The sequence below is a fragment of the Bubalus kerabau genome, chromosome 7 (genome assembly GCF_029407905.1).
Source record: "Bubalus kerabau isolate K-KA32 ecotype Philippines breed swamp buffalo chromosome 7, PCC_UOA_SB_1v2, whole genome shotgun sequence".
NCBI lineage: Eukaryota > Metazoa > Chordata > Mammalia > Artiodactyla > Bovidae > Bubalus > Bubalus kerabau.
The window spans coordinates 95,355,113-95,366,358 of NC_073630.1; positions in this window are offsets into that span (position 1 = coordinate 95,355,113).

An 11,246-nucleotide genomic window follows, 5' to 3' on the forward strand; every position below is an offset into this window, starting at 1 on the left:
GTGGACTTGGGCTGGGTAGCTGTCTATACCTGAACCAGTCATAAGTCAAATTCAATTACAGTAGTTCCTAGCAATTTATCTTAATTAAAATTTCAATTAATGTAGTTTCTAGCAACCTATCAATCATTAGAGCTGGGTGCAGTCATTCTCTGCACATGAATGACTGCTACATAACGGGGAAGGGGTGGTGTGTGTAGTGTCCACTAAAAATGCTAAATCTTTATTCTCAATAGAAGGGAGTATCAAGGGAGCTCTATTGGAGGTAAAAGTAGGAAGGAAAGATTCTGTCTCTGGAAATATGTATGGTTAGAGTTGGGATTTCAAAGATAGTGGTGGAGACAACTACTGAGGGGTTTTTAGGTAAAGGGTACCATAAGAACAGGGGCTTCCCAAGTGGCACAGTTGGTAAAGAAGTCTCCTGCCAATGCAGGAGACATGAGTTTGATCCCTGGGTCGGGAAGATCCTCTGGAGTAGGAAATGGCAACGCACTCCAGTATTCTTGCCTGGAGAATTCCATGGACAGAGGAGCCTGGAGGGCTGCAATCCATGGGGTTAAAAAAAGTCGGACATGCTTGAGCAACTGAGCATGGACGCGTACACAAAATGAACAACATAAGAAAGAGAGAAGGTGGAAGGGAAAAATAGAAAGTAGAACAATGTAATTGGAGGGAGAAGGAGTGGGACGTAAGGGAATGGTGTGAGCAGGCTGGATTTGGAAGGTTCTGACTGTCAACCTGAGAAGCCTGAAGGAAGGTTATGGCATTATTAGTCTGCGCTTGCCAAGACTGAAGATTTTTCTGTATCCAGGTTGACCTAGCTCAGGCTGAGTGTCTCCAGGTCACCTTGGCTTAGGCTCATGTTTCCAAGCCTGACTCATCCTTAAGGGACTAGGGACAGAGTTTCCTTTGCTGTCTCATTTTGATCTTGCCTGGGGAATCTGTTTCTACCATTCTACAAATATAAATGCTGTCTTTCTAAGACAGCTGCATACTGCCTTGTGGGCTTTCTAAGAGATCTGTCCAGGGCTATGGGGAGTCTGGCTCCTCATTCCACATTTATCTTTGGGCTAGCCACTAGCAGAAGGGAGGGTTCCTAGCTCAGCTTACTGATCACCAGGCAGTGAAGGCATTCAGCAGGTGAAGGCATTCAGCAGGTGAAGGCAACAATGATACCACGTGCTGAGTTGTTTCAATTGTGTGTGACTTTGTGCAATTCTATGGACTGTAACTTGCCAGGCTCCTCTGTTGATGGGAGTTGGGGGCTCCTCTCCAGGCAAGAATAGTGGAGTGGGTTGCCATGCCCTCCTCTTTAAATGACACCATAAGCAGACATAAAAGAGGCATTTCAGATGAATTAATTGTAGCTTTGGGGGCCAGATTACCAAGAGAGTCTAGGAGAAATGTAATGAGAAGGATAAAAGGAAGGTGTTTACCCATGTCAGGTTCAAAGAAATAAATTTTATAATATAATTTTGACTCCAGGCATATACCAGTGGTAATAAAAGCATGTTAAATATCTACCCAGCTGAATGCAGTTTGTTTAATAGGACAAAGTCCTGTGAAATCCTTTATGGAGGCTACACTCTTCCTCTTGGTTCTCAGGGAAAGTCCCTAATCTGAAAAAGCTAACAGAGCTAACCACCCTCTGCTCATGTCAGAAGGAAGAAAAGGAAACATTCCCTGGAGTAAACAGTACAAGTATAACGGAAATGGAGGAAGTACATGATTTCAGGCTTATGTGACTAAGAAATATTTTCTGTGCTTATAATAGAGTAAGGAATGCAACCAATCTGTGGATAAGCCCGAGGAATGTTTCTGAGTCAGTACTTTGAGTGCTGCCTTTGTGCCAGGAACTTGGCTACATACTCAATATTTGTCTTGGGCTTTCCTGGTGGCTCAGACGGTAAAGAACCCACATGCAATGCAGGAGACCTGGGTTCGATCCCTGCGTCGGGAAGATCCCTTGGAGAAGGGAATGACTACCCACTTCAGTATTCTTGCCTGGAGAATTCCCATGGACAGAGAAACCTGGAGGGCTATAGTCCATGGGATCACAAAGAATAGGACATGACTGAGCGATTGACACTACTTTAACGTTTGTCTTGCCCAATAGGATAGTCACCAGCCACATGTGGCTCCTGAGCAATTGAAATGTGGCTGGTCCAAACTGAGATGTGCTTAAATTTAAAAGACAGTATGAAAAAAAAATGTAAAATATCTCATTAATATTTTTACACTGGTTGCCTGTTAAAATAATATTTTGATACACTGGAATAAATAAGATATGTTATTCAAGTTAATTTTATCTGTTTTTTTTTTTTTACTTTAAAATATGACTGCTAGAAAATTTAGTTACATAAATGGCACACATTTGTGGCTTGCATTGTATTTCTATTGGAGAACACAGCTTTAGACAATTTCCATTCTGCATCCCCACAACAGCCTTACAACATAGACTATTACTACATCTATTTATCGAAGAAGAAACTGCTGAGGCATAGAAACTGCAAGAGACTTGCCCAACATGGTTAAGTGATGGAGTTGTGATTCAAACCTGGGTTGTTGGTCTTAGTCACTATATTAAATTGCTTCTTCAGCTTGCTTTATGAGTCAATATTTTTCTGGGTGTCTCAAGTGTAGAACTCTGGGTTAGGATGTGGTTGCCCCCACTAATTGCTTGCATGAGCTTGAGTGATTATCTTCATCTCTTCATGTCATTAGCCATGAGCCTAATAAATCTAATGAGTCCATAATGCCTTATTGTTTTATTTGAATCACTTCTTTGGCTTCACAGTCTATGGAAACAAAGATTCAGTTCAGCTTAACAAACATCTCCTTAGCATAACTATGTGCAATTGTGTAAAAGCCCAAATAAACACCATCAAATATGTTAATTCCTGAGAGGGAGTTAATTATATTTGGAGTAACACCAGAATGAATGAGCAAAATACAATTTAACTTTTCCAGTTACTTTTTTGCAAAGCAGAAACAAAAACCTAAAGAACAAATGTCTGGAGCCTAAGAGGCCAAGGGGGCATGCTGGGATAATTTGGGAGATTGGGATTGACCCTACTGTAGAGCTCAGGGAACTCTACTCAATGCTCTGTGGTGACCTAAATGGGGAGGAAATCCAGAAAGGAGGGGACTGGTGCGTGCCAAATCGCTTCAGTTGTGGCCGACTCTTTGTGATCCCACGGCCTGTGGTCCCCAAGAGTCCTCTGTCCATGGGATTTCCCAGGCAAAAATATTGGAGTGGGTTGCCATTTCCACCTCCAAGGAATCTTTCCCACCCAGGGATCAGACCTGCATCTCCTGCATTGGCAGGCAGATTCTTTACCACTGAGCCACCTGGGAAATCCCAGATTTTAATTACATTGGTGAGATTTCATGTCCTCTGTAAGACACTCCAAATGTTTCTTGTTTCCAATTTTTTAGTGCATAGATCATAATCTGAGCCCCATTTGAGAAAGCAGCTCACTCTTCAAGGCCATAGTTGATCCTTAAAAGCTGTCAGAGAGGGACTTCCTTGGTGGTCCAGTGGCTAAGACTACATGCTCCCAATTCAGGGTGCCTGGGTTTGCTCCCTGGTCAGGGAACTAGATCCCACATGCTACAAGTAAGACTTCATATGCCACAACTAAAAGATCCGGTGTGCTGCAATGAAAATCTTGTGTGCCACAACTAAGATAAATCACAGCCAAATAAATAAATAAAAATTTTTAAAAAGCATGAAGGAGAAATTTTTGGTATCGTTTATATTTAGCTGTGAGACTCCAAGTCATAATCTCTGCTCATGCTTGAGTACAACTGACAAAAATTTCAGACCTAGAATTCTCTTCGAGCTAGGCTCACATAAATTTATTGCGGAATTTTGACAGTGCCCCCACTTTCTCCAGTACTTGTCACTACGTCTTTGCTTCACCATCTGTCTTGTGCTGTTCTTATTACTGAAGCTAACTTGGCTTTCGGAGAAAGCAATGGCACCCCACTCCAGTGCTCTTGCGTGGAAAATCCCATGGATGGAGGGGCCTAGTGGGCTACAGTTCATGAGGTGGCTGAGGGTCGGACATGATTGAGCTACTTCACTTTCACTTTTCACTTTCATGCATTGGAGAAGGAAATGGCAACCCACTCCAGTGTTCTTGCCTGGAGAATCCCAGGGACGGGGGAACCTATGGGCTCCCGTCTATGGGGTTGCACAGAGTCGGACATGACTGAAATGACTTAACAGCAGCAGCAGCAGCAGCAACTTGGTTTTGGAGCGGATTTTGTTTCAGCATTCCACAAGTCACAGTGTGTTCTTGGAAATTATGTCTCAGTGTCATCTAGTAACTATTTTCTGGCAACTTTTTTTAGCTTCAGGTACAGCACATTGGTTAATCTTTAATTAATGGTATTCTATTAGCAATTGGGTGTACAAGGCCCTCTCTTAATCATTCATTCATATACTCCTTTTCTTCTCGATTTTCCACTATTCCTCTGCCCTCTCCATAAGCAATCATTCTTGAGTATTTAAAGTGTATCCTGCTCACTATGTGCTTTCTGTAAAATGTCTACTTTGTTTTGTATGCATACATTTTTTGTACTAACTCTAATTTTTAAATTTATTTATTTATTTATTTTTAGTTGCACTGGGTCTTCGTTGCTGCTCTCGGGCTTTCTCTAGTCGCGGCAAGCTGTGGCTGCTCTTCGTTGCGGTGCACGGGCTTCTCACGGCAGAGGCTTCTCTTTTTGTGAGCACAGGCCCTAGGCACACGGGCTTCAGTCGTTGCAGCACTCAGCTGATTAGTCGTGGCTCCTGGGCTCTCATGCTCATGGATTCAGTAGCTGTGGCACAGGGGCTTTAGCTGTCCTGTGGCATGTGGAATCCTCCCAGACCAGGGATCAAATCCATGTTCCCTGCATGGTAGGCAGGTTCTCATCCACTGTACCACCAGGGAAGTCCTGTATGCATACATTTTTAATTTATATAAATCATCTTGCAGTAAAAAAACAAAACAAACTCTCTTTCTTTTGTTACCCAGTATTACATTTTTTAGAAATCTAACCATGTAGTTGAGTAAAATCTATACTGTTGTATCTGGGACCTAGTTATCCATCCATTTTACCCATCTATATTACAGAAATGGACATGCACATTGCCCTCAACTAATATTGCTAATAATGCTGTGACAAATGTCCTCATACATCTTCCCTTACAGGTGAGAATCTCTCTGGATTCCTACAGAATAGTAATACCTGGTGGCAGAAATGCTAGAGTGTAGGTAATATATGTATCAGTCTGGGTCCGACCAGGAAAACAAGCCACTCTAAGCATGTAAAACCAAGGGACTTTAATGCAAAGAACATGTCACAGAGATGATGAGGTAACTGAGACATTAGCAAAAGCAGGAAGGCTCCTGCCACATCCAAACTGCAAGAATTACTTGCATAGGAGCCTGAGTTTGAAGGAAGCTGGAATCATATCAGGGCTGACCAGTGGAAGCTGAAAGAGGAGGAAAAATATATATAGATACTGTACCCTCTTGGAGACAGAGGGAAAGAAAAATAGCCGAACTTTTCCCTTCCCCCATTCCTATCAGCGCTGTCTGCTACATTCCCAAATGCATCTTGCAGCTTTCAGGGCAGAGCAGGGACAGGTGAGCAATAAATAGGCAGAGCATTGTAAGCACACCATATATTTGATTTGACTAAGTTGTGCCAGACTGCTCTCCATAATAACTAGTACCAGTTACGTCCTCCAGCAGCACGTCCCCAAGTACCATCTGCCCTTTATGGTCTGCTGCTGCTGCTGCTTAGTTGCTAAGTCTTGTCCGACTCCTTTGCGGCCCCGTGGACTCTACCCCACCAGACTCCTCTGTCCATGGGATTTCCCAGGCAAGAATACTGGAGTGAGTTACCATTTCCTTCTCCATACTCCAAAAAGTAGACATCTCTTCTATCTTCCTTAGAATGTGTCTAGCCTATTGTAGATGCCTCAGGTATCTCCTTAAATCTAGCAGCCTCCTGGAGCTCAGGAGGCCATCCATCCATCTGGCCATAGTCTCTTTTTCACTTTATTTTTGAGCCATAGCCTCTTGAGGGCAGCAACCTCATCTGTTTTATTTGTAAGCCCCTGCTTGTCATTATACTCAATGTCACTGACCAAGTGATAAAGTGGTTTAGTTATGCCTTACTCCTTTTTATTATGATTTGGCTTGCAGACTCAATTGGTGGCAGTTTTCAAGAAACCACTTGTGAAATTGTGGAGGGAAATCTCTAGGGAGATCCTGTGGGTGAAGGAGAGAATTGATATTCAGCCAGCAAACACAGTTTAAGACTGTGATGGTTGTCAAAGCGCTGAGTTGGTTGGTCAATAGTTTCTGCTCTGAGCCGTCCCTAGTAACTGCTGTGCCCTGACTGCCTCAGCCACTTCCTTGGAGCCATCCCTCCATCCAAAATCAACAACTAAAGGGATATATGGCCTGGCCAGGGACCCTGCTGTTGCAACCTGGCTGCCACTTTCCCGATAGGTTCTTTTGTCTTTCTTTCTTTCTTTCTTTTCTTTTTTTCTTTTTTTTGTTTTTTTGATGTGGACCATTTAAAAAAAGTCTTTATTGAATTTGTCACAATTTTGCTTCTGTTTTATGTTTTGATTTTTGGCCAGGAGGCATGTGGGATCTTAGCTCCCAGACCAGGGATTGTACCCACAGCCCCTGGACTGGAAGGCAAAGTCTTTACTGCCAGGGAAGTCCCCTGATTGGTTCTTGCATATGCCTTGTGTGTGTGTGCATGTGTGCACTGTCATGGGTTGCCACCCCATAGGTTGTAGCCCGCCAGGCTCCTCTGTCCATGGGGATTCTCCAGGCGAGAATACTGGAGTGGGGTGCCATGCCCTCCTCCAGGGGATCTTCCTGACCCAGGGATTGAACCCCGATCTCTTATGTCTCCTGCATTAGCAGGTGGGTTCTTTACCTCTAGTGCCACCTGGGAAGCCTTACTGGTTGTTAAATATTTAAAATATCCTTCCAAAGGAGTATCACAGAAGAAGTGCAGGGGAAAGTCTGCAGACTTTTGTGTTCTATGACTCCCAAGATCCTGGCTTCTATGTGTGATAATGGCAGAGAGAATTCTCCAGGATTATATTCTGGATAGAAAACACTCCATCTTTTTTGCTTTTCTAGTCATTTGCAGCATACACAATAAACTGCACATGGCTGCAGGGCACAGCTCATTGCATTTTCACATGTGTGCACCCATGTATCTCCCACCAGATCAAGATATAGAACATTTTCAACCTCCCAGCGGGCTCCCTTCCGTCTCCTTTCCATCAATTACCCCAAATAACCACAATACCAGCATCTATCACTATAACTTAATTCTGCCTGTCATAAAACTTCCTGTAAATGGAAGCAAAGAGTACATACTCTTTCGAGTCTGGTTTCTTTTTCTCAGTGTGAAAAATGTACTACTTTTACATTTGATTTGGCTATTTCCCCAAATTTTTAAATTGGAGTCTTAGCTCGCTAATTTCAAACTTTCTTCTCTTTTTTTGCATTTTTTAAAACAATTTTTTAAAATTATGGCAAAATACATGCAACATAAAATTTATCATTTTAACCATTTTTAACTGTATGCTTCAGTGGCATTAATTACATTCATAATGTTGTACAGCAGTGGCAGCAACAATGTTGTACAACCATCAAGATTATTTCCAAAATTTTTCCTTCACCCCAAACAGAAATTTAATATATTTGTTAAGGGATAACTCCCCATTCCTCTTCCCCTTGAGTTCTTGTAACCTCTAACTTAATTCCTGTCTCAGGGAATTTACTTATTCCAGATATTTCATATAAGTGGATTTATACAATATGTATCCTTTTGCACTTGGCTTATTTCATGTAACAGGATATTTTCAAGGTTCATACATGTTGTAGCAGTATCAGAATTTCCTTCTTTTTGTGGCTTTATAGTATCCCATTACATGTATATATCACATTTTATTTATCCATTACTTGTTGATGGACACTTGAGATGTTTCTATCTTTTGGTTACTGTGAATAATGGTGCTATGAACATTTTGCATGAATATCTGAGTCCCTGTTTTTAATTCTTTTGGGTGTGTACCCAGGTGTGGAGTTGCTGGGTCATATGGTAAGTCTTGTGCTCAGTCACTCAGTTGTGTCTCACTCTTTGTGACCCCACAAACTGTAGCCCATCAGGCTACATTGTCCATGGAATTTTCTAGGCCAGAATACTGGAGTAGATTGCCATTTCCTCCTCCAGGATATTCCTGACCCAGGGATCAAACCAGCATCTCTTGAGCCTCACGCATTGGCAGGTGGATTCTTTACCACTGCACCCCCTGGGAAGCCCATGGTAAGTCCATGTTAGAACTGTCCAACTGTTTTCAAATTGGCTGCATCATTTTACATTCCTAGCAGTAATCACAAATGTTTCAATTTCTCCACATCATTGCTAATCTATGTCATTTTCTTTGTTTTTATATCCATCCTAGTTGGCATGAAGTAGTATCTCATTGTAGGTTTGATTTATATTTCACCAATGACTAATGATTTTGAGCATCTTTTAATGTACTTACTGGCCATTTGTGTATCTTTGGGAAAATATCTATTCACGTCCTTTGCCAAAATTTTTTAATTTGTCTTTTTGTTAATGAGTGGTAGGAGTTTTTTTGAAAAAATATTCTGGATGTTATACTCTTATCAGATATGTAATTTGTAAATGTTTTCTCCCATTCTGTGGATTGTTTTCTCTCTTGATTACCTGCACATGCTGCAACGAAGATCTGGTGCAGCCAAATTAAAAAAAAAGTGAGGATGATGGTGTTTTTTTCTTGCCTTATTGGCAGATAGTGTGATCATTTTATTTCCAAATGCCCACTTTAAACTATTTTTTAGAATTTAATTTATTTGTTTATGTTTGTATTTATTGTAGCTGCACTGGGTCTTTGTTGCTGTGCATGGGCTTTCTCTAGTTGTGACAAGTGGGGGCTATTCTCTAGTTGTGGTGCGTGGACTCCTCATTGCCATGGCTTCTTGTTGCAAGCCCAGGCTCTAGGCTTACAAGCCTCAGTAGTTGCCGTGGGTATGGGGGCTCTCAAATGCAGACTCGGCAGCTGTGGAGCATGGGCTAAGTTGTTCCATAGCAAGTGGCATCTTTCTGAACCAGGGATGGAACCTGGGTCCCTTGCATTGGCAGGAGGATTCTTAACCACTGGACCACGAGGGAAGTCCAGGCAGGATCTTAAGTTGTGGCATGGAGATCTAGTTCTCTGACCAGAGAACTTGGCCCCCCTGCACTGAGACCAAGGAGTCCTGACCATTGGACCACCAGGGAAGTCTCCATCCTTCCTCTTAAAAAACATCTACTTGTTAGATTACTATATGTAACACATTTTTCCTTTGTGGTGCAAAAGGGAAAGAAGGGAAGAGAATGAATGAGAGATTCGCTGAGTAATGACTTTAATTAAGGCATGGGATGTGGTGAAATAGAAAGAAACTTAGTGCATCCAGTCCCATCACTTCATGGCAAATAGATGGGGAAACAGTGAGAGACTTTACTGTCTTGGGCTCCAAAATCACTGCAGATGTGACTACAGCCATGAAATTAAAAGACGCTTACTTCTTGGAAGAAAAGCTATGACCAATCTAGATGGCATACTAAAAAGCAGAGACATTACTTTGCCTACAAAGGTCCGTCTAGTCAAAGCTATGGTTTTTCCAGTAGTCATGTATGGATGTGAGAGTTGGACCATAAAGAAAGCTTAGTGCCAAAGAACTGATGCTTTTGAACTGTGGTTTTGGAGAGCCCCTTGGACAGCAAGGAGATCCAACCAGTCAATCCTCAAGGAAATCAGTCCTGAATATTCATTGGAAAGACTGATGCTGAAGCTGAAGCTCCAATCCTTTGGCCACCTGATCCTGGGAAAGACCCTGATCCTGGGAAAGATTGAAGGCAGGAGGAGAAGGCGACAACAGAGGATGAGATGGTTGGATGGTATCACTGACTCGATGAACATGAGTTTGAGCAAGCTCTGGGAGTTGGTGATGGACAGGAAGGCCTCGTGTGCTACAGTCCACGCATGGGGTTGAAAAGAGTCACACACAACTCAGCAACTGGACTGAACTAAGCAGATATGAAATCAAAATTACTACATGAAGCAAATATCAACTTGTGAGAATGCAAGAGTCATGAAAAACAGGTGGTTTCTTATTTACACAACACTACAAAGTAACAGGATGACAAACACCAAGTCTGTTTTATTCCCCCATTGCATCCCCAGTGCCTCAGTTCAGTTCAGTCCCTCAGTTGTGTCCGACTCTTTGCAACCCCATGAATCGCAGCATGCCAGGCCTCCCTGTCCATCACCAACTCCTGGAGGTCACCCAGACTCACATCCATTGAGTCAGTGATGCCATCCAGCCATCTCATCCTCTGTCGTCCCCTTCTCCTCCTGCCCCCAATCCCTCCCAGCATCAGAGTCTTTTCCAAAGAGTCAACTCTTCGCATGAGGTGGCCAAAGTACTGGAGTTTCAGCTTTAGCATCATTCCTTCCAAAGAAATCCCAGGGCTGATCTCCTTCAGAATGGACTGGTTGGATCTCCTTGCAGTCCAAGGGACTCTCAAGAGTCTTCTCCAACACCACACTTCAAAAGCATCAATTCTTCGGCGCTCAGCTTTCTTCCCAGTCCAACTCTCACATCCATACATGACCACAGGAAAAACCATAGCCTTGACTAGACGAAACTTTGTTGGCAAAGTAATGTCTCTGCTTTTGAATATGCTATCTAGGTTGGTCATAACTTTCCTTCCAAGGAGGAAGCATCTTTTAATTTCATGGCTGCAGTCACCATCTGCAGTGGTTTTGGGGCCCAGAAAAATAAAGTCTGACACTGTTTCCACTGTTTCCCCATCTATTTCCCATGAAGTGATGGGACCGGATGCCATGATCTTCGTTTTCTGAATGTTGAGCTTAAAGCCAACTTTTTCACTCTCCACTTTCACTTTCATCAAGAGGCTTTTGAGTTCCTCTTCACTTTCTGCCATAAAGGTAGTGTCATCTGCATATCTGAGGTTATTGTATTTCTCCCAGCAATCTTGATTCCAGCTTGTGCTTCTTCCAGTCCAGCGTTTCTCATGATGTACTCTGCATAGAAGTTAAATAAACAGGGTAACAATATACAGCCTTGACGTACTCCTTTTCCTATTTGGAACCAGTCTGTTGTTCCATGTCCAGTTCTAAC